Below are 25096 nucleotides of genomic sequence, written 5' to 3'. Positions count from 1 at the left end.
AAATCTCTAACCCCAACCCAGAGCTGGAGTGAGGGGAAACTGCCCCCGGGGCATGCATGCACCCTGTGCCCACCATGCCCCCACCCACCCCTTCATGCCCTCTTCATGCCCTCTTCATGTCCCCTCCACGCCCCTCCACACCCCCACCCCACCCCCACACTGGCACGCACTCGGGGTGTCATGCACCCCCACCTCACCCCCTTGGCACTACGCCACTGCCCCAACCCCACCCCACTGGCCACCCAGGATGAGAAGCTGAAGACCAAGGAAGGGAGACCAGCTTCAAACTGCAATGATGCCGGATGATCTAATCAAGTAAATAAGATTCACAAAAGCCCAGTCTGTTATGGTCATGATCTTAGTCAGTGGTTCTGGCAATGGCAATGGCCCGGATCTAGGGTCACCAACCCCCAGGTGGTGGATGGAGGTCTGCTGGGAATACAACTGATCCCCGGGCAACAGAAATCAGTTCGCCTGGGGAAATGGTTGCTTTGGAAGATGGACTGTATGGAATTATAACCCATTCAGGCCCCTCCCCTCCCCAAACCCCACTCTCCCCAGGCTCCGCCCCTCAGATCTTCAGGTGGTAGTAACTTGAATCCTATGAAAAGTTCTGAGCATACTAGTCCTTCTATGCTAGTGCTTCTCTTTTGATACAACTTCCATGTGTGCAAGATCAACAGTTTTCAGTGGGCCCTTGCACCAATGGAAATGTTAGCAAAAGGGGATTATCCCTACACAAAAGAGCTTACCTAGTGTGGGCAGAATTAATTCACTGGATTCAAACAAAATATTGGTAAATATAGGATGCCTCTATGAAGATTTTAAAGATCTTTTTATTATTCAGGGGGGAGGGGGGAAAGCAATGAAATTAGAAAAAAGCTAATTGCCAGCCACTTTTCCACATTATACCCATGGGATATGATTCTTTCAAACACTACCCTGGGAAGTTCTGTTGAAATGAATGAATGAATGCTGTGCAAATGCTTTGCCTTTCCAATCAGGGCCTCACATGGGATGGGACAAAGAGGCATTTGGATCAGACCTCACATTCACAGAGGGCCTCAAATTTAGGGTTTTGATGTTATCCTCAAATGAGATTATACATACTGTGAGGCCAGAACTCATGTCCGGCCTACGCAGCTGTTTTGAGAAAAGATAAGTTAGAAACAAACTCCCCCAAAAAAGCATCAGACATCTGACATCAGAAATAACAGGACAGTTTTTACTTAACTGAATATAGAAAGTTACAGAAGGTGAACTCTCCCGAGGGAGAGGCACGCCCTGGGTGCTCTCAACTGAGAGACACGCCCACCATACAAAAGACCTTAGTCTTTATAGATACAAAGAATACATACGTCATAGTTCATCCCCATATCAACGTACATAATCCATACACCTGTCACATGCTATAAGCATGAACCTTAAAATCCCATTGGATAGTTCTGTCTCCTTGTCACATTAAGACAGCCTCTATCCTACGTGTCTGATTCCTTCTGTTACACAAACATTGCATACTGTTTGCTCACGTCCATCTGCCCATATGCAAACGGCTGCAATAAAACTAACTTCTGCCTTTTCTTGTTTTCCAAGAATAACTCGTTTTTCTGCTTTTCTAAGTTTGCTCCTGCAGAGAGATATGTCCTTAGGGTATGCAGGTTGATCTACCTACATTCTCTTAGATCATAAAACTTCCCTTTTCCCAGTTTAATAACAGATTATACAAACATTGATTCTAACAATTATACCTTCGATTCTAATACAATAGAATTATAGTAAAATACCAGTACATATGAATCTCTCATTATCATTGCTCTGTGTTCATTTAACATATATAGAAAAACACTTTTTAATTTAACTAATCACATTCATGTAGCTATTCTAATCTCTGATCTCTTTTATGATTTTGTTATTCAAGTAGCTATCCCCTATAGCTAGTTCTAACCAAAAACAAAGTTATAAAGTATATGTCTTCTGTCACGTTTTAACCTTTAGTGACAAGATCTTAAAGATATTTATCTTTACTTGCCTGCATAATCACTGACAAGCTTCTAACATGCCTTTTGACCTGCTGCTAACATGCAGTCCTGCTAGTCTCTTATACAGAAACCCCATTTTGATTCTTAGAAATCTTTGGTTCATACAAAATCCATATTTCTTAATCAAATACAATTTATAGACATTCTACTCCATCTCCACAATACAGTTGCAGAGGTACACTGGCAGGATTGAAAGAAGAAGATTTTCATCATGCAACTTACTTGCATCCCATAACTGAGCCACATGGCCTGTAGAGCAGACTATCAATTAGTATCCTCCTCTGTCAGCAAGGCCCGTGAGCCTTCAAAAATGGAAATCATCCTCTAAGCGGCCTTTTTCTGGTCAGTTTAAAAGGGGCTGCTTCATAAACATTTCCAAGAGATCCTCCCTGAGGCTTCTAGGATCTTTGAAATGACCTTGCTTTCCTGACAGCATCTATATCTCAAAGAAAGGCAGGCTCAATCTTGGCCCTCCATCTTTGCAAAGGAACCTCAGTGCGCTTGACCCTGCCGTATTGATGACATACTTATCTGACTTCTTCTGATTGTGATGTCCAACAGCCTGTGCAAAACTTGATACCCTGAAACTGTTGCCAAACTATTAGTGCTAATTGTTATCTTGTAAAATAGGGAGGCAAAGCACTGGATTGACTTTCTGTCTCCTTCCGACAGCAGAGAATTCATCAAAAGCTGTCTGTATGTATTATTACCAAAAAGGCCATTGATGAGGTTGGGAAGGGTCAAAGGGATGGTACTTTGCATTCATTAACTTTATCTTTCCCATGTGGGTTTATTGGGAGGGGAGAGAAGCTGGCTGAACAGCCTCCACAGGAGACACACAGAATCTATGCACAGAAAACTCAAGTTTCTGATAGTCTACCACATTCTGTCAGCATTCCCTCGTGGAGAGTTTGCTCCAGACCAGCGATTCCCAACCAGGGTTCCGTGGTACCCTGGGGTGCCGTGAGCATGTCCCAGGGGTACTGTGGCAACACTACCGCCCCCCCTCACTTTTGTGGTGTCTCCCACTGGTGCCAGCAAGGACATGGAGCTTACCACAAGGTCAGCAGCCAATTCCCGCACCCCCAGTGCTTCCCTTCACCCTGGCAGGGGAAGTTGGGGGGGGGGGGTGGCAGGGGTACCGTGAGATATGAAGAGTGAGGTCAAGGGTACCATGATGTCGAAAAGGTTGGGAAACACTGCTCCAGACACCAGCCAAGGCCATTTATGCATGCAATATTACCCCACAATGTTACCCGAAATGGTAGGGTCTGACCTCTTTTGGATGGAGAATTAGTGGGGGAAGACTTTGAGTTGCAAGAGAGGGGGGTAACCAGAGTCTTTGCTACCTGATTTTTCTAGAAGCTTTTTCCATCAGAAAACCACAGGAGTCCAGAAAGCAAAGTTTTAGCAGTTTTTATTAGAAAAAAACAAAATAATAAAATGTATACACACAAATGGTAAAACACAGAGACAGAGCCAATTCAGATAATTTCTAAGATTTCGTAAGAGGTGAGGGGATAGGTTTGGAAGGTCATTGTGGGGGAGAGGACTAGCTACCTGTCTTTTAGAAGAATAGGTCCAAAAGACAGAGTCCAACACCTGCACTAAATTCCAAGAGGTATAGTAGTGCTGGGTGCAGTGCAAGTAGACCAGAGTTCAGTCCAGAAAACACTGAGAAAAGACTGCAGCCTAGTTATAGGAAAAATTGACACTCTGGTGATGCTGAGAGACCTAATCTTCCTAAACAAAGTAAGTTATTGTTCTGAGGTGGTTGGGGTTAGTGAATCTTAGTCTTCAGCTGGCTCCTTGTTGGGAAGATAGCCTGTGGGTATGTTCCTTTAGGATGTGGCTGCCATTTCCCAGATTCTGCGTAGAAGAAGATATGGTGGTAGGCCTCAGACTGGCCAATCCAGGAGAAGGAGGCCTGGCAGGGGGACATGGGGTAACCCATGTCCCTGAGCATACATAGACCTAGGCCCCAGCACTAGCTCCAGGCAGTAGATCTGGACACCGGCTGCAGCTCTGAGCAGTAAACCTGTACACCGGCAGCAGCTCCGCGTGGTAGACCTGGACACTGCTGGTGGCTCCACATGGTCGACCTGGATGCCAGCGCAGGTTCCAGGCAGTTGACCTGGATGCCTGGACCTGCTGGGAAACCTTAGGCCCGTCACAGTTCTTCAAAACTCTCTCAGCCCTATCTACCTCACAAGGTGTCTTTTGTGGAGAGAGCAAGAGAATGACGTTTATAAGCCACCTTGAGTCTCCTTACAGGAGAGATAGATGGGATATAACTCCTAACGCTTCCCCCTCTTCTTCTTTTTCTTCTCCTTCAACCTTTGTCACCATGGAGGTAGGATTTTCAGTGATTGCTGGAAGATTTTTCCTCAGATGGTCTTGCTTTGACAGAAGATATTCTTGCTTTAAGATTATGGCGCTCTTTAAGAAACGTAAAGGTTGCAGTATTAAAATGACCCTATGTTATGACCATGTTTCATGGGTCCAAGAAAAGCTCATGATGTGTAGGCCTGAACTATTTTGCCTCCAGCTCACACTGAAAGCTCACTGAGAGAGGGATTCATAATTGAAGGCTTTTCTCTGGGAAAAGGGGCTAAGAGTGCCAGACCATCAGACCATGAAGAAGATTTTGGATCCAGGGAAAAGGCCCGTTACTTCTTCTGTAGGGTCAGCAATTTCTGTTTCAGCTTTGGGACCAACTTGATCCACTCAATGACCAGACTCTTATCTGTTCATTCCAGGTCCTATCTGAGTGAAAAGCTCTTGGTTGGCTGATCTCAGCAGCTTAGCAATTAGTCCAGGCTGATTCCATGAGCTCTGCAAGCTGCGCTGTAGCCTTCAGAGTCTTGTGTTTTTTCCAACTGTTCAAGCCACCTCACTTGAACAGAACTTGACAGGCAAGTAATCAGGTTCGGATAGCTGTACACAGTGAAGATCTGAGGGAGCCAGAAAATATTTGGAGTGCTGAAACAACAAACATTTGATTTTTTAAAACAACTCTTGAGTGACAGGTAGAAGTTGACCAACAAGAGTTGTCATTGAAAAATAAAGCAACACTCCAAATACTCCAGACTAATTTCCCCCAATAATTATTCTTCCCTTTCAGAAGATCTATTCCTCCATTGTTTTGTGTGTGACTGAGTAACCCCCATGCTTAGAATGGGTTGACCCAGTAAGGGGTGGAGACTCAAAGCAGCAAGAGGCTGCAGAGCTCATGTAGTTTGGAGGAGACAAGGCTACCAGACTTGGACCTTGGTTTGTATAAGCCCTTAACACCTTGTTAAGGTAACTGCAATGTTGTTGGGAACTACTGGGAAGGTAGTTGTTTATTTTTGCTATGTTGTAAATGTTGAAGTTTATTGTTTCAGGTTTTCTTTTTGTGGTTGTAATGGGTGAGAGTTCTCCTGGAAACCTTCATCATGTTGAATCCTGTTCACCAAGCCCTTGGAGTCTTCAGGAGCCAAACCACTTGCAAGAAGAAATGGACTTGGCATTACAACACTGTAACTAGAAGGACTTGAAATGAAACCTGAACAGGACCTTGAAGTGTGATGTTAAATGTTGATGTTTGATGTTATATGTTAAGAAAGTTTTTTTAAAATTTGTTGTTGCAAACTCATTCCAAGTTCTGCCCCACAGAACCCACAGTTAGAGGTTACAGTTGTACACACACACACACACACACAAGTTGTGTGTGCATGTGCATGTGCACGTGCGCGTGTGTATGTATGTATGTCTTGAGCAATATTTTTGCTCAAGGAGTTCCAAAAATCCAAAAGCATGCTAATTTTTTCTTTACAGGTAGATATTTTTCTCCCTTTCCGCATCATCAAGTTTCTAACCAGAGTGCAGGCTATCCTGTCCAATCAGGTGGCTCCCCTGTTCCTAAGACCTTTATGCCTCACTGTGAAATGTAAACAACTCTGGCTACAGACAGACCTGCACTTTTAAAACTTTTTCCTCTGCAGTCCATCACATCTCAGTTTAGTCACTTTAGCTTCCACTTAGACAATGAAATCACTATATAGAGACTGAAGTGAGGTCCCCTTGGTGAGAGTAAGCTTACCAGATGGTCCATCATGGTGGACAACCTCCAGCTCCAGACCTTTGCCCCTTCTCTTCACTTCAGCAAGAGCAAAAATTGAGTGTTCACAGTGCTCTAGGAAATCCCTGTATCTCTAGAGTTATTGACATAGATATTCCAACAGTGTAATGAATTCACTTCCAAGTACAACTTAAATTGATGTTGCAATAAGAAGAAGAGTTGGATTTATGCCCCCCCCCCTTCTTTCCTGCTAGGAGACTCGAAGGGGCTTACAATCTCCTTGCCCTTCCCCCCTCACAATAAACACCCTGTGAGGTAGGTGAAGCTGAGAGAGCTGAGAGAGCTCCATGGAGCTGTGACTAGCCCAAGGTCACCCAGCTGGCGTGTGTTGGAGCGCACAAGCTAATCTGAATTCCCCAGATAAGCCTCCACAGCTCAAGGGGCAGAGCAGGGAATCAAACCCGGTTCCTCCCAATTAGAGTACTCCTCCTTTTAACCACTACGCCGCTGCTGCTCCACGCAGTGCTGTTCTGCCCCCTATTTGTTCCCCCTCTGGAATTAGCAGCCTGGCTGGCAACCCTAGGTAAGGGCAACTGACACATTGTGCCTTGGGAAGAAACACATATTGTCATAGCATTCCTCCGAAGATGTTGGCCATAGGTGCAGGCAAAACGTTAGGAGCAAAAACTACCACACCGGACAGCCTGGAAAGACCACAACAGCCAGGGAGCTGTTTTATTTGCTTCCACCTTTTAAAATGAAGCTAATTACTTTGACCCCCTATCCTCAGAATTAGAAAAGAAGATGCCATCCTAAATGGTGAAGCGGAGCTCAAGGGAAAACATCTTTATGCTGCACCGAGCCCCTCCCTCCTCATCTATGAATTGTGAAATAATCGAGCGGAAAATCACACGCAACACAAGGCAGGCAGTCACTCCGAACCCATTTGTGTTGATGAGAGTTGTGTGTATCTCAAGAGACCCAAAACTGAAGGACTTAGCTTTGCACTCCACTTCCATGCTAACAAGCTCCTGTGAGCGTTAAGTACTGGATAATGGGTTTCCATTTGGAGGTCAAGTATTAGAACCCTGCACTTAGAGATGAAGAAATTGAGTTCTAATCCCTGCATGTAGGGTGCTGGCCAATTAATGGAGCCAATTACTTGTTGTCCATTGCCACATGGGGATTGGCTGCAACCAACAGGCTGAAGCAATCTACCATGTTAATTTTCACCATTCCTCTTTTGGCAGGAGCATTGTCAGCAAAGGACTGTTAAATTGGCTCTAATGATTTTTCCCCTCCGCAGTCCAAGAGGAAGAGATAATAAAGCACTTCTCTATGATTCTCTTGAGCTTGTGCGCTTGCTCTCTGTCTCTAATGAGCATTTTCATCTTCCATTGCTAAATCCAGTCCAGTTGGCATCAATTATCTGAGAAAGGGTGCAACATTTAATCAACAAATTTGCACATGTTTGTTTACATCAAGCCAATTGTGCAGGTCTTGCATCACATAGCGGTTCCACACTTTGTGGCTGAGGGTACACTCAACAGCACCTGGCTTCTGGAGTGGGAGAACCATTTCTTGGACAAAACTGGAACTCTCACCTGTAAGTAACAGCTCACTTCCAGAACAAAATTACGACATTCTGACCTAGGAAATGAGGTGATTTTGCCTCCTTTCTTGAGCATTGGTGGCCCTGTGGTAGCTGAAGTAGGGATTCAGTGCAGCTTATTTATTTACTGTCTGCATTTGTTTAAAAGATGGATATGCCACTTGCCTGCCCAAATGGGTCTAAGCCAGTGGTGGGATCCAAAAATTTTAGTAACAGGTTCCCATGGTGGTGGGATTCAAACAGTGGAGTAGCACCAGTGGGGCTGGGCGGGGCACGATGGGGGTGTGGCCGGGCATTCCGGGGGTGGGGCATTAATAATTTCTCTGTTACTGTACAAAACTCTTACTGTAAAAAAAATGTTCCTAATTTCCAGCTGGTATCTTTCTGTCCATAATTTGAACTCATTATAGCAAGTCCTATCGTCTATTGCCAACAGAAACAACTACTTCTCCTCCAATTGACTGCCTGTCAAATACTTAATACTTTCAAATACTTAATTTTGTTTCTAGAAATCAAAAGAAGGATACTTTCCTTAAACAAGGAACTTTACCATATTTCTAAAACCTGTTTTTAAAACAGCCCAACAGGGAGAATTATCCCGTTTTCTACCTTCGCTAACCAGCCACATAGGAACCAACAGGATTTTACGATTTTTGGACCTAATGGAATTTCTAACGGAAAAGCAGACCCCATTAGTAACCCCCTCTCGGCACACACAAATAATTAGTAACCCACTCTCGGGAACTGGTGAGAACCTGCTGGATCCCACCTCTGGTCTAGTCCCTACAATTGGGGTACACTAGACCCTGCCACATGTACATGTACCACAACCTCTTCATAAGCTAAAGGTGGAATATTTTATTCTTTTTCATCCAATCCCAAAAGCAACACTCTCCTACTCAGGAAAGGACGCCAAGACCTCCCTACAGAGACTTAGCCATGTCCACCATCCTGAGGCATGGCTAGGAAGAGCCATGGCAGCCATTTTAGCTTCTGTGATTCACTCCAGAGTTTGGGCGATGCAGGATGATTTCATCTCGCACTCCATCAAAACTTCCTTCCATGCATTCCTCTTCAACAAGAAGAGGCTAATCCCAGCTATTTGATTAATCATATGATCCTCACACTTGTCACATTCATACTTGAATTTTACAGGAGTGGCATTCGATTGCCTTTTCCATTAGTGCAATCAAGAGAAAATGCAATCTCCCCTGAAAATGTCCCTGTGGATTTGGGCACCTAGAAACGATGGAACACGTGCTTCTCCACTGTCAGTATTATTTTTAAAAGTATATATACCTAATTGGTTTTTTTATTCACCTCTCCTGTATAAATTCCCAGGCTACCCAGCAAACAGACTGAACCATGGTGGCTTGGAGGAGCTCTATTTTCCAGCTGTACCCTTGGGGTACCTAGCAGTGCAGTGCCAAGATGGGGAGAAGGAGGAGGAGGAGGGGGAGGAGGAGAAGGAGAAGGAGAAGGAGAAGGAGAAGAAGAAGAAGAAGAAGAAGAAGAGGAAGAGGAAGAGGAAGAGGAAGAGGAAGAGGAAGAGGAAGAGGAAGAGGAGGAGGAGGAGGAGGAGGAGGAGTTTGGATTTATATCCCCCCTTTCTCTCCTATAGGAGACTCAAAGGGGCTTACAATCTCTTTGCCCTTCCCCCCTCACAACAAACACTCTGTGAGGTAAGTGGGGCTGAGAGAGCTCCGGAAAGCTGTGACTAGCCCAAGGTCACCCAGCTGGCATTTGTGGGAGTGCATAGGCTAATCTGAATTCCCCAGATAAGCCTCCACAGCTCAGGCAGCAGAGCTGAGAATCAAACCCGGTTCCTCCAGATCAGAGTGCACCTGCTCTTAGCCACTACGCCACTGCTGCTCTTCTAGCCCACTCTTCTTAGCCACTACGCCACTGAGCCCACTCTCTGCATTGTCTAGTATACCCACAAGGACAGAAAATCTTGTCTGGTTTTGACCTCATCCATATCTGCCTTCAAAATAGCCTGCTGCTCACTCCCTAGAGGGATTAAAGCAAAGTCAATACTTCTGCTGTGAAACCCCACTTCCCACGTCCAGCCCTGGACTATCTGCCTCACTAAGGCTCATTCTGCATTGGCCCCTGCAGTGGCTGCACACCAGCATGTATGATGCCGGTGTCGTCCTGGGACCGTTCGCTTGCTGAGGAGTGAGTGGCCCCAGTTTGGCCATGACCTGTGGAGGCGCCTCCGCACAGAGGTGTCTCCATTTTGTTTCCCCACACTTACCTTCTCTCCCTGCAGAGCTCTGCTGGGAGAGAAGGTAAGAGTGCAGAAAGCAGGAGGCACCTAAAAGCAGTGCCTCCAACCCAGTGCTGTTTCCATGGCACCAGCTGGGAAATGCTGTTTCCCAAAAGCCTCGCTCATTGAGTGAGGCAGGAAAGCAATGTTTTCCCCCAGTTTTGGGGGGAAAGCAAGGTGTTGCCTCAATGCAGAGGCAGCCGCCTTGTGAACAGTGCCCTTGGAACGTTTTTTTTTTACCATTCCAGGGGCTCTGTTTTTGGAGTTCGCCTTTGACATGAGGAGTTGGCTTTTGACAAAGAACTTGCTAATGTGATCGCCCCAAGTGTCCCTGTCATTACAGCACTAATTTTAAATTTTTTCATGTGACTAACTTCTCTCTCAGGACCCCCATATTAACATTTTCCATTGTCCTAAAGCTGTAATTCAGTCCACTAACTTCTCTTTTCCAGGCACTCCCTGGCTCAGCCCATTAATGTCAAGTACCCAAGCTTTAATTATAAGTTCTACACACACCAACTTGAGCATCAGCATTCAAGATGATCACCTCTCTCTTGTATTTCCTCAGAAAGGCAAGACTCCCCTTTGTCTTTGGAGACTAAGAGTTTCTTTGCATCACCAGAGGGCCCAACCTTCACTATAAATTAGCCCCTTACCCCAAACCTAGTGCCCAATATTTCTGAGCCAACCTATGTTTCAGTTGTGCTGCATGCCATCTGCTTTCCACCCACCCACCTCCTTGGAGCCAAAACTGACCCTGGACTCTGCTTCTTGGACCCAAAGCCATTTCAGGATCTGGTACAGTATTACCCCTAAAAATCCCCCCAATTCCCTCCATGTATCTCCAAATCTATCCCTTCAGCACTGCTTCCATCCTTGAACCATGTGTGCACTCTGCTGCTTTGATTATAGTGTGCTGGCACTTTTATTATTTTCCTTTAATAAAATTGTTTAACTGTATTTACTCTCCTGCAGTTTTCTTGCTTAAGCAACTCTCTATAAAAGTTGGCAACCAAAATTCCAAGTTTACCCGATCGCTCACTAAGCCTAACGTCTGTTCTCACTATTCCCCAACCTGATGAGGGACAGACTTCCAGCATTTCAGGCAACAACACTGAACAATTTTATACTTCCATGCTGCTCACAGATACCAATCCTGACATAACATACAAGGTGATCATGTTCCGTGTAGCAGCACTTCAAGTACACCACAGAATGATCTGTGCAATAAAGTAAGCTCAGTGATTTAATTTGATAGTTATAGTCTTTTATCTACCTACCCCTGTAGGCGCAGAGCCAGCTTATGGAATTTCTAAGATTTCTGGGAACCCTATAAGTAATACATGTAAGACTGTTACCCCTCATTAGTTCTTCCTTTTCTATATAATGGGGTGTTGGCAACCACAAAGCTGCTGACCAAAGAATTCATGCAGGCCTATTTGCTTATTGTTCTTTCACGGTTACTAACCAGAATTGTAACAACCCTGAAGAATGCCCCTTGTTCTCATTCCTACAGAATTTGTGGACTAAGTTGTTTTTGAGGTCTTCATGTCTCCAACAAGTACCTTGAGGCTGCCCTTTTTCTGATACAGAGTAAAGAACATGGCTAAATGTTTAGGCTCTTTGTCTGGAAAATAGGGCAGCAAAGAACAATACTGATAAGGTGAGACAGGGCCTTAGTTCACAAGACGTCAAAGGGCGAAATACTGACATCTTCCAATAAGGGTTTCAGCCTGCCCCAAATGTTTTGGAGAAAGAGAAAATCTCCTCCTTTCTAAATGATTGATTGATGATAAGGGTACTTTGGGTGTATACTTTTCTTCCATTTTGTTGTAACCTGCCTTCTATCCTATAAAAGTAAAAGACAGTAGCCATTTTAGTGTGGCTCCTCTAACTCTAGCTTGCCCATTTGTTGGCGTGAATAAAAATTTCTTTGATTTTATTCCTCGTCGGCTTGAGCTTTTGGGGCTTAATTTCTTAACTCGTTACTCCGTGGTAACACCCCTTTTATAGTTTTGAAATTTTTGTTTTCCTTCAATATTTATGCTTTTATTCTGGTTCCTTTATATTCTCCTACCTTTTGTGCCCTTAAGTTCCATCTCCCAGTTGATTTTATTTGTATTCCTTTTAGATACATGTCTGCTGTTTTACTATGTTTTACCCTGTAATATGTTTTATCCTTTATTTACCTTATGCTGGTCGGTGACTGTAATAAAGATTGACAAGACCGACTGACACCAATGTGGGCCTATCCCATGCCCAATTATCCCCAGCATATTCTTTTGGAAAGGGAAGCGCGAGTCAACAGGGTCTGTTAAGATGCAACCCTTTAATGTATTCTGGTTGCTGTGACAGACAAGTAACTGCAGATGCCTTACACTGGTTTGAGAACCCTGATTGACAGGAAGTTCAAAAGGAATTCTACTGTTGACCTGAGAGAGTGGCAGTTGTAAGTGGCAGTTGAGAGTGACAGTTGGCTGGCCACTGGGAAGTGAAGAAGGAAAGGAGTCTAGAATTGAGGAGGATTCTGAAATGGGGAAGTTAAACCAGTAGTCTTTTTCTGAGAAAAATAACTCATAGCAAAAGGGGAATAGTTCCTATCAGGTGTTCAAGAAGGAAAATTGGAAGCTGTGTATATGCTCCTACCTCCACAGATCTTAGAAATTTTGTGTTAAATAAGCTTATGCTGTTTTACTAATGACTTTTACTAATGATGGCCACTAACCTGGACAGCTTTAAAAGGGGCTTGGACAGATTTATGGAGGAGAAGTCGATTTGTGGCTACCGTGAGGTTGCAAATGCCTTAGCAGACCAGGTGCTCAGGAGAAGCAGGGATTTTTTGAATTTTCAGTGTTTTTTTCTGTTTTTGGTCTGCAGGGGGCGCAGTTTTTAGGCTAGCAGCACCAAAATTTCAGGGATTTTTCAGGAGACTATCTTGATGATATCACCCAGGTTTGGTGAGGTTTGGTTCAGGGAGTCCAAAGTTATGGACTCCCATAGGGAGTGTCCCCATTCCCCATTGTTTCCAATGGGAGCTAATGGGAGATGGGGGCTTCACCTTTGAGGGTCCATAACTTTGGACCCCCTGAACCAAACTTCACCAAAGCTGGGTGGAATGATGAAGACACTCTGAAATTTTGGTGCTGCTATCTTAATAATTGCACCCCTGACAGCAGGCACACCTTAAATTTCCCCAGATTCTCCTTTAAAATCCCCCCATCCTGCCAATGCTTGTTTTCTTTCTTTCTTTCTTTCTTTCTTTCTTTCTTTCTTTCTTTCTTTCTTTCTTTCTTTCTTTCTTTCTTTCTTTCTTTCTTTCTTTCTTTCTTTCTTTCTTTCTTTCTTTCTTTCTTTCTTTCTTTCTTTCTTTCTTTCCTTCTTTCTTCCTTTCTTCCTTTCCTTCTTTCTTTCTTTTTTCTTTCTTTCAATGCCTAATAAAGGTTGTTGTTGTTGGGGGGGGGGGCATCAAAGTCAGGTTTTGCCCAGGGCTCCATTTTGCCTAGGTACGCCACTGAGCAGGTATGCGCAAAGTGGGCTGAGGATGTTGCCCAGATAGGAGAAAATGTGCTCTCTCTGCACTCTCGTTGAATGACAAGAGAGGAGCATCTGGGCCACCAGAAAGAGGTCCCGCCAGACCGACTCCTTCATGGCCCAGTTGTTTAGCAAATTCAGAGCTGTATCAGGTGGGGTTCTGCAAGTTACTTTCTCACCATTGGAATGGTTGCAACCTCTCTCATGCTCCTTGTTGTCCACCCAATGAGAGTCATCTCCAAGGTAATCTTAACCATTGCTGGAAAGGATGTTGCCTGGAAAGGGAAGTGAGAGACAAACAGCAGCAGAGCTTCCATAGGCTCAACAGGTTGGGAGAGTTCATCTCTCCAGTGCACAAGCTCCTCCCTGGCCCACTTGGCATGGGTCACACATGGTTACCAACATGTAGACCTTTTGCTGGGTGAGAGACTCAAGGTGGGATACTACACTATCTTACAGCTTCTGCACAGGGGTGAAGCTAGGGAAAATGGAGCCTGGGGCAGACTCTGAGTTCTCTGACTCCCATGGGCCCCCATGCCACCACTGCACCCCCTGCCTTCCTGTCTCCCCTCCTTGCTCCACTTACCTTAGGGTCTGGTGGGGCAAGGGCAGGCAGGGGTGCATGCAGCAGACTCTGCCGGGCCTGGCAGAGCAGGGTAAGTGGGAAGGAGGAGGGGTGTGGGAGCGATTTTCCACCCCCACATGACCCCAATGGCGTCTGCCCAGGTCACCTGTCCCCCTTCCCATGGTAGCTACGCCACTGCCTCTGCACCAGCATGCAGTGCTGGAAACGAGACTGCATGTTCTTCAGCCGGCTCCAGAAGGCAGTTTCTTCCCACTTTTAACTACCAAAAATGGCATTCAGCCATCCAATTTATGAGATTTCCTCAAACTTGCTCCATATACTTCCCAGCATATTTTCACATCCGGGGGAGGGCGGTTTATAAATATAATAAATAATAATAATAATTAGGAACCTGGGATATGATTTCAAGATGAGACTTTAAGCTCTCCTGGTAACTCTGCATTCACACAACCATAGGCGTCAAGCTTCCACCATCGGCCGCCATTATGCGCTTTCTTGCCGCCAAAGAGTTCTGCCGGCGTGGGGGCGCAAGCCTGTTCGCACGCAAGCGTGCGAGCAGGCCAAGCAGAGGCCCCCGCAGGAGAGGCGACTCCGCACGGAGCCGCCTCTTCCCCCTTCTCCGCCCCACTCACGATGTCGCCGTTGTCGCCTGCTGGCCGTGGAAGCCCCGCCCACGCTGCCCTCCGACCCCTGGAGGAAGGTTCCCCAGACAGGAAGGTTCGCACCGCGCTGCCGGGAAGATGCTTCCCCCCAACAACAACCCTTTAAAGGGTTGTTGTTTAGGGCGGCCTGATGCCGCCCTGGGGGGAAGGAAGCGCAGTCAGGTCGGCGCTGCTGCGTTGCAGCAGCGCCGCCTGTGCGAACAGCGGCCTGGGGGCGGTGTTTTTACCACCCCAGGCCGTCGTTTTGGGGCAGTGCGGAAACGGCCATAATCTCTCTATTTCAGCAACTCTGAGGGGCTGAACCAATGTTTGACTGTTCCTTGACATCAAACTAGACCAGTGGTCTGCAACCTGCGGCTCTCCGGATGTTCATGGACTACAAATCCCATCAGCCCCTGCCAGCATGGCCAATTGGCTATGCTGGCAGGGGTTGATGGGAATTGTAGTCCATGAACATCTGGAGAGCTGCAGGTTGCAGACCCCTGAATTAGACACTTGAATTGGCGGCAAACTGATCCTCAAAATGTCAGTTCATCGTACCTTTCTAAACTAGCGGTAAAATGATCTGTTGTATTAGGGTCATGCATTCTCAGGCATGAGTTCAATTTAATTTACACATTGAACAGCATTCGTGCAATGGTGTCGAAATGTCTCGTACGTCTGCCAGTTTTTTCTACTCTCCCTGAAGAAATGCATTAAAATAGTAATAATAATTATCACCTGTGTTTTAAGCTTCTTTTGTGGTTTAACACAAAGGATTAGCTTTCATTCCAAAATGAGGATGTTAAGGAGTGTGATACTGGGAGGAAAAAAGAGAAAACGCTTCCAAACTCATGATTAAAACATGAGCTGGCACAAAGGAAGATCTCAAAAATTAACATGTATTCGGTCTTTCTTTTCTTCCCCTAAAATTCAATCACAACAAATGCTTAAAACAACATAAGTGAAATATCGGCTAAGAAGAAAAGCCAAGCATGGTTTCTGAGTTACCTCACAGTGCTTTGGCATACGAGCTACTTAAGACACGCTTCAGAAAATCAGCTTTAGTGTTCGCTGATCCGGAACAATTTTGTAGATTTTTCTCAGAAATTTTCAAATTGCTGTCTGGATGAAAATCCATGTATTTTTTTTCCCAATCAATGGGCAGTACATCATAGAATTAGTAGTGTTCCATAGTACACAAGTACTTTGAAGCACCCTAAAGTTTGTTTCTTGCCAGCCTGCTTCCAGATCTCAGACTATATTTCTCTGTCACTACTTGGATTTATTATTTATGTATTTACCTAAAATACGTTTGTGCCACCTTTCCACCCAATCAGGATCCACAAAGCAGCAAACGTTTTAAAAAAAAAACTTTAAACCAGTCAAAACAGTTAAAATTGTAAGATTCAGTCAAAAACACAAATAAACAATACTAAAAGAACACCCATGTAACTGCTATTGGGGATATTCAAGACAGAACAAAAAGTCATCATCTGCTAGTGAAAGATACCAGTAAAGACACATAAATGTCCCTGGGAAGAGAGCTCCAAAAGTTGTAGATTCACATTTGCAAAACTAGTTTATTCTAGTTTTTTTCTTGGTGTTCTGTCTCTCTGTCTCTCTCTCTAGCCACTTCCGCATAGCACAAGCAGAGCGGGTTGCAGTCAGGATAAAGTAACCGCTCTCCTGTTTTCCCATTTGCATAACTCCGTGTAGGCAGTGACTGGAGCCCACAGAAACTCTCAGACTATATTTCTCTGTCACTACTTGGATTTATTATTTATGTATTTACCTAAAATACGATTAAGCCACCATTCCACCCAATCAGGATCCACAAAGCAGCAAACGTTTTTTAAAAAAACTTTAAACCAGTCAAAACAGTTAAAATTGTAAGATTCAGTTAAAAACACAAATAAACAATACTAAAAGAACACCCATGTAATTGCTATTGGGGATATTCAAGACAGAACAAAAAGTCATCATCTGCTAGTGAAAGATACCAGTAAAGACACATACATTTCCCTGGGAAGAGAGTTCCAATAGTTGTAGATTCACATTTGCAAAACTAGTTTATTCTAGTTTTTTTCTTGGTTTTCTATCTCTCTGTCTCTCTCTCTGGCCACTTCTGCATAGCACAAGCAGAGCGGGTTGCAGTCAGGATAAAGTAACCGCTCTCCTGTTTTCCCATTTGCATAACTCCGTGTAGGCAGTGACTGGAGCCCACAGAAACAATGCAATGAGGCGGGGGGGGGGGGGGGTGTACCTTTCCTCCCTTCACTGCATAGCTACACTGGCAGGCAGGCATGAACCCACACAGCCATGCAGAAATCTCGTGATTCTGCGAGACATCCCTGTGGCCCTGCATAGCTATGTAGCGGTGAGGTGGTCCCTTTAAAAACAAAGGGAAGCATGACCGATTAAAGAGCTTCCCGACCAGTCGTTTGCTTGTGAGCAGCTGCAACCCGGGTTTCACAAAAAGAATCACAGGTAGCTCAATTCTTTAAAAAACTGTTTCAAAGGACTTAACATGGGGCAGGCTCGCTTTAGGGGTGGGAGCCATGTTAAATCCCCCCCCCTAGTTTTTTTCCCATCCCCAGCCCAGGTTTATTGGCCCGTGCGGAAGGGTCTTCTGTCTCACACACATATATAAAACAGATCAGCAAATATATACAGTCAAACCAATATTAAAAAATCTGAGGCCAGCCAAGCCTAAGAAACATGGACTGTATATATAGTAACACAAGGCAATGAACTAATTGGGAGCAGCAGCAACAGAAGGCCATTGCTTTCACCTCCTGCCTGTGAGCTCCCAAAGGCACCTGGTGGCCCACTGCGAGTAGCAGAGAGCTGGACTAGATGGACTCTGTAGCAGAGAGCTGGACTAGATGGACTCTGGTCTGATCCAGCTGGCTTGTTCTTATGTTCTTATGTTCTTATGTTCTAATTGGTATATGCAATTAGTTTGAGTATAAAGTCAATAGATAATTCATACACCGTTCATAAAGATTATTCATAAAGATATATTGTGATTATATTATAAGTAATATTCAACTGGATATAAAGGTAATAACAAAATATACAATGAGGGCACTTAGGCAACCTAAGAAGCGTAATGGGACTGTACGTAGTACCAAATTCACAAAAGCATTGTATAAAATGTCATAAACATTGTACACAAGGCAAGAAACCTGTAACATTCATATTGCGTTCCAATAAATTGAAAGAGTCAGTATCACCAATATTCAGTGAGTAAAAAAAATATTAGAACGAATATGCCAGAGGAGAAAGAATACGATATGCAATCCATTCTAGCTAATAAGAACATCAACTGGCCATAAAAACCTGGTTCCTTTCTAGCAGACTAGGGAGGGTCACAGCCCAGCAGCATGACATGGTGATGACAACATTAACATTTCGTGCTTTCCCCTGCAAATGTCAGAAGTTACCAGTATAGTAACGTTGGCAACAGCAAAGCAGTATTTGTGGGGGGTTTTGCGTTGCTTCTTTTGGAGAGTTCTTCGTATGATTTCAACAGAGAGTGCTGCATTTCTCCAGGCCGCCGATACTGGGAAACAAATCTAAAATTGATTTGTTCTCTCTTATACACTATGCAGAGTTTATAAAGGGCTCTGTATAGACTGTGATTTTTCTAATATTCTCTGCATTATGTTCCATTGCTTCCTGATTTATTCATGACCAGTAACCATCGAGCAATTATTTTAAGTTATTTATTTCTTGATCAATTGTGCTCAAGAAAACAGCATGGCACGCGAAAAATGCAGGGCGTTTGCTCAAAAGGAATGGAATGGGATGCGTTTGTTGTGCCAGCTATTATTTGGGTGTCAAACGGAGCTTTCCTTTATTGGATTTCCTAGCTTCAGCTCTCAAAATTTGCTTCTTAGAGAGATAGGATCCTTCAATGTTGGGCAGTTCTCTCCCTACCTTCTCAGCTTTCTGGAACTTGCCAGAACTGTGGTGGCATGCCAACTGTTTTACTGGCCCTAGACCCGTGGTGGTGAACCTTTGGCACTCCAGAAGTTCAATTCAATAAGCCTTTATTGGCATATACATGATAATATAAAAATACAGTTCCAGTTAAAAAGTGAACAGTAAAAAACTTCACGTTTGTCATACATTCAGTTTACAAACTTCTGACAAAAACTTTGCCACTATAAGGCAACAATGAAAATCCTGACAATTTAAAAGCATAACTACTTTATCTGATTCAGTATAATCAATCATAGGGTCTATAGCTTGGGATAGCAGGCTGGATCGGAGTTCTTGGTATAATACACAGTTCAGGAGAATGTGTGGGATGGAATCCAGCTGTCCTATGCTACAGGTACAGAACCTCTTATTGCTTGGAAGACCTTTAAGTCTTCCTCTATGTAGCGGAGATGGCATGATGTTAAATCTAGCCAGCATATAGGCTCTCCTGTGTATGGGATTTGTGAGCGCTGTAATATAATAGGCTGGGTATCCCTGCGTCAAAGGAATTGACATATTCGTTGGTGAATGACATATTTGTTGGTGAATACTCCAGAAGTTATGGACTACAATTCCCATCAGCCCCTGCCAGAATGGCCACTTGGCTGATGGGAATTGTAGTCCATAACATCTGGAGTGCCAAAGGTTCGCCACCACGGCCCTAGACTCACATGTTCAACATCAGCCTGAAATGCAGAAATTTAGTTGGTGAAGGCTTTTCCATCATGTATTTCCATTCAGGGCAATTTTGTTGGAGTCGACAATGCCAAGAAGTAGATTTCACAGAGGATTGCAAAGGGAAAGCCAATCAGATAGCAATAGTTCTGCCTTCTTGGAGAGGGGGCTTCTTATAAATAAAAAGGGACCGTCAGGGTTATGCAGAGAGGCCCTTAATTTAAAGGTGGACTGCAGACTTGGCCTGGCTGGGCCCACTTCTAACTGCAGGCTTTGCCTTTGAAGTTCATGTGGACTTTGGAGGTGGAGCCTGCAGTTTAAAGATGACCTGTTGGGGCACAGCAGAGTTCTTGGGGATGGGGGGTGGCTGAGGCTACCTCCTTTCAAGTGATGTCTAGGGAATGTGCCCTGGCTGACTTACCCTGGATTCTCTGCTGAGCACCACCCACAAAATTTTCAGGTGTTTCCCAACCTGGAACTGGCAACACTAAGCTAGAAGCTTAGAACTTCTCTCCCTTTCTCTTTCTCTCCTAATGCAATCTATATATATAAAAAGCTAACAGTGTTTTTGTTGATGACAGTATACTTCAGTAACTGCTGGACCAATTCCTCTGAAAATTCCCAGCCACTATAGTCAGCCAGGCGAGAGTGTTTTTAGATGTTCACATACCTGAAATTTCACACCTGGCCCAGGTAAAACACCTTTTTCCTGGTGCTCCCTAGTGAAGGACATGCAGCTGCCTGTGTGGAACTGTCACCCTTGGAATGTTCGTGCTGCTTAGAATGTTCACTCAGATGGCCAGATATGAGCAGTGGAAACAGTACATAGGCAGTAACTCGAGTGGAAGTGAAACACATACACACACATACACACGAGGGAGAGGGAAGGGAGGGAGACGGAAGGGCGGCATGCAAGGGAAGAGAGGGAGGGAGAGGAAAGGGACAGGGGGAGGCGTGCAAGGGAAGAGAGAGGGGAGAGAGTGAGGGGCGACATGCAAGGGAGGGGAGGGAGGGGGCCCAGCATCTTGATATGACCCACCCACCCTAGCAGAGGGAAAGGGAAGGGAGGGAGCGGGAGGGGTGGCATGCAAGGGAAGAGAAGTGAGGGAGGGAAGACAGTGAGGGGCGACATGCAAGGGATGGGAGGGAGGGGCCAGGCACCCTAGATTCCCTGAATACTGCAGTTACAGTTAAAAAAACCAGGCACGCATTACTCAGGAGTAAGCTCAGTACAACAACCATGACATACTTTGAATGACTGTGTCGCGCCCCTCAGAAGCGACACCCATTGCCACCAACCAAACTTACTCCCAGGTAAAGGATCATGACCAGCCAGCCTAGATGTGTGGGAGGGGCACCTTTCCATTCCCCCCCCCAAGGAATGCGGGCACACACATCACTGACATCGCACAATATCAGGCTGCGTGTTTGCATGAGCATGTACTGCTGGCCTCTGCAATTGATTTGCTGCTACTGTTCCTTTCCCATTTCACCACAATAAGCCACAGCAACACGTGGCTGGGCCCTGCTAGTTTCTAGGTAAATAGTTTGCTTTCTTTAATTGAGCCCACCTCTTAGTCCAGTTCTTTATTAATAAAACTCACCTGACTGATTTGTTCTGGTCAACCTGCTGTTAAAAGCATAGGAGCAATGGAAGCAAACCCCCACCTTCCCCTCGCAACCTAAAATGCTGGCAGCCCTCCGTATTTTTTCAGCATGCTCCACACTTTCAAAAACTTGGTACCTTTCACACCAAAAAGAGTCAACAACAAAGGCTGGCAGACAGCAACAGCGGCACAGCCGTTCTCGCTCTCCAGACTGCTGACTCTCGCTGGCTGAACATTTAGTCCATTAGCAGGACTGAGGATTTGCTGCTTAATCCACCAATATCAATATTGCTGAATCCAGTTGAAACCATTTTTGCTGAGATAGGCCCCAAAGAATTTAAGAGAATTTACTAAGCACCCAGGTACGGTATTTGAGGATGAATGTAAGATTACGATTTGGAAATTAGCACAAGAATGGACTGGGAATTTAAAGCTCAGCATACTTCCAGATTCATTCGGCTAGTGTTACAGAAGAGAACCAGAGTGTGTGTGTACACACACACAGGCACGCACGCACACACACACACACACACACACACACACACACATTTTTAAAAATTCCTTTCCAAGAATAGTACAATGTCAGCATCAATTGCTTAATTATATACTGTATAATACACAGCAATTTCTTTTTTCCTTTCTTTTCTTCTTGTGGGGTGGGGTGTTATAGTGCTGAGACTGGTGCTGAGAAACTAGAACAAACAGCTGATGCAAATAGAGAATGCCATGTTGTAAACCTCCTATCATCTATCACTTGCTTATCTTTCAAAGACTTTAGGTAAAGGCAGAGGTAGGATCCAGCAGGTTCTCACAGGTTCCCGAGAGTAGGTTACTAATTATTTGTGTGTGCCGAGAGGGGGTTACTAATTGGTGATTTTGCCACGTGATTTTTGCCTTAGTTAAGCCCCTCCTCTGAGCAGTAGTGCGCAGAACTTGAAGAAGTCTAGCAGGAGGTGCACTGGCGTGCGTGGCAGCCTGCACCTGCGTGCATTCGTTTCCCGCCCAAGGACCGGCGGAGCGGCTGTGTCCTTGCCACAGCCCCGCCCAGGAATGCCCCGCCGCCGGAATGCCCGGCCATGCCCCCGTCGTGCCCCGCCCAGCCCCATTGGCGCTATGCCACAGTTTGAATCCCACCACCACGGGAACCTGTTACTAAAATTTTTGGATCCCACCACTGGGTAAAGGTGCAAACACCAAGTTATTACTGACCTATGGGGTGACGTCACATCATGACATTTACAAGGCAGACTGTATTTATGGTTTGCCATTGCCTTCCCCAGTTATCTGCACTTCACTCCCAGCAAGATGGGTGCTCGTATCATTGACCTTGAAAGGATTGAAGGCCCTTTGTGCGCTTTAAATTTTTGTGTGTGGCTGTGTGCATCACTACAGAGTCTTCCAGCATTTCCTCATTTATATGTGATGAGGTGCTCCAAGCTCCTCCCAAGCCTAGTTGCCATTTTGCCTGCCCCCTGAGGAGAAAGTTTCTGGGTCCGGGTGGCTGTTTGCCACCTGTTTATGGTTTTATTTCTCCCCCACCCCCCCAAAAAGACATTCTTCAATCTATCGCTCCTTGAATAGAACAGATGTGTTTACATTTAAAACAATAACGAGCCCTATCAGCCCTTGAAAATACAAGTGGAACTGCTTCTGTGGAGGAGTGGAAAAGCGGAAGGAGGCAAAACACATACTGGTCTGCTCTGCTTTCCCTGCACAGGTGGTTGCGGGGAAAGATAAATACACTTTGCCCACTTCTGGAAACTGCAGGGCTTCTCTGATCCACAGTGTAGTGAGTCCTGAAGAATGGGAAAACATGTGCATCTTGATGGCCACTAACCTGGATAGCTTTAAAAAGGGCTTGGACAGATTTATGGAGGAGAAGTCGATTTATGGCTACCAATCTTGATCCTCCTTGATCTGAGATTGCGGCCCTTTCCCCACTTACCTTTTTCCGAGGGTTGCTGCCCGCAATTCCCAGCCCGCGGCATCCCTGGCGCGCGCCCGGGCGTCCCCACGACCCCGCGCTCTGTGTGGGGTCATCTAAAGGCGCCCTTTGAAAGAGAACCAGGGATGCCTCGGTCTGAGGGGGCGTGACAGCAGCAGCGTCGGGGCGACTGCGCTGTCGCTGCCCCTCTCGTGGGGAGTGCCGGGGGACCCTGCGCTACTCTCCTCAAGTAGCACGGGGCTTAAGGTAAGTGGGGAAAGGCCCTGCAAATGCCTTAGCAGACCAGGTGTTCAGGAGCAGCAGCAGCAGAAGGCCATTGCTTTCACATCCTGCAGGTGAGCTCCCAAAGGCACCTGGTGGGCCACTGCGAGTAGCAGAGTGCTGGACTAGATGGACTCTGGTCTGATCCAGCAGGCTAGTTCTTATGTTCTTATGTTCTTAGTCTGACCTAACGCTTGACCAGAAAAGACCAAACATGTGCAAAAGGCCTGTGTCAGCCTTAAGCCAGCTCCTGAAACTGACTTCCCCCAGGATCGAACTCAGGTCATGAGCCGAGCTTGCGCTACACCACTGCAGCTTGCCACTCTGAGCCACTTTGCGGTATAATAAAATATGGATGCATCCAGCTTGTAGCAAAAATAGCCACTGACATTAAGAGCCGCTTTGGGACATCTTCGATCCATCACACCGGTAGACAGAAGTAAAACATAATTGTTTCGGGTTCTAATATTAAATATTGATTTGTGGATTCTGTGCAATTTTTTTTCAAATGCAATGCAGTACAGAAACTCAGATATAATCACATATCAAAAATTCAGCAACGTAATGAAACAAACAGTGTTTGGTGACAGTGGGGAGGGGGATACCTGCCTCTCTCTTGCTAGATGGGTCTGTCTCAAGAATGTTCTGATATTGGGGTGCTGTGTAGTTTCCGGGCTGTACGGCTGTGTTCTAGCAGCATTCTCTCCTGACGTTTCGCCTGCATCTGTGGCTGGCATCTTCAGAGGATGCGAAATGATTCAGATTCAGGCGAAATGTCAGGAGAGAATGCTGCTAGAACACGGCCGTACAGCCCGGAAACGACACAGCACCCCAGTGATTCCAGCAGTGAAAGCCTTTGACAATGTTCTGATATTGTTGGACAATAATAAGGCATGGATCCTACCTAAATCCTCCGGAATTACAGCTCATATCCGGACTTCAAAGATCAGTCACAATGAAAGAAAATGGATGCTTTGGAAGGTGAAGTCTATGCAGGGGCGTAATGCCCATTGGGCAAGGTGGGCAGCTGCCCAGGGCACCACCGTGTGGGGGGCATCAAAATGCAGGGTTCGTTTTTGGGTATTTTTAGTGGTTTTCCATTTTTGACCTGCAGGGGGCACAGTTTTTAGGCTAGCGGCACCAAATTTTCAGCGTATCATCAGGAGTTCCTGTTCTCCCCAGGCTCCATCCTAGGCTCCACCCCCACATTTCCAGGAATTTCCCAACCTGGATTGGGCAACTCTACCTCCTATCCCTGCCATTGGCCGTGGGGACCTGGCAACCCTACAACAGAAGAAAAAACAAGGAACAAGGTTGGCCAAAAAACTTGCCACACAACAGGAATTGCACAAGGAAGTGTTAATACCAACAATGACTAAAGTGCATATATGCAATATTCACAAAATAACATAATCAGGAATGATTCCATGAGTCCATAAGGTTCTCCCTCTATAAATGTTTCATTCACAGTCCAACGGAAAACATGGAAAAGGCACCGGTTGAAGAAACAACCACCTGCCGCCAAATTGTACAAGTTCAAAAGAGAAGCAAGGTTCAAAGGAGCAGCAGCAAAACGCCTGCGCACTGAAGTGCATTGTCGCTAATCTTCTTCAGTACATATGCGTCCTCTTCATCTTCAGTGCATGTGTATAGTATTAGTACTTATTTCCATCATTCAAAAATTGTTACATGGGAAATTAATATTGCTAATCATTACAACACAGACCCTACAACAGAACCATACAGCTGGCCTAGGAGAAACATGGAATTATCTCTAGGGCCCTGCCAACAGCTCAACCTACCCATGGCTGGCTTTGGACATTCTTCTCTCTCTCTACATCGCCTCCCTCGCATAGTTCTGAGAAGTCAACATTGCA

The sequence above is a fragment of the Sphaerodactylus townsendi genome, linkage group LG10 (assembly GCF_021028975.2).
Source record: "Sphaerodactylus townsendi isolate TG3544 linkage group LG10, MPM_Stown_v2.3, whole genome shotgun sequence".
NCBI classification, from domain to species: domain Eukaryota; kingdom Metazoa; phylum Chordata; class Lepidosauria; order Squamata; family Sphaerodactylidae; genus Sphaerodactylus; species Sphaerodactylus townsendi.
The sequence above is the reverse complement of the archived record's forward strand: the minus strand, read 5'-3'. Positions refer to the sequence as shown.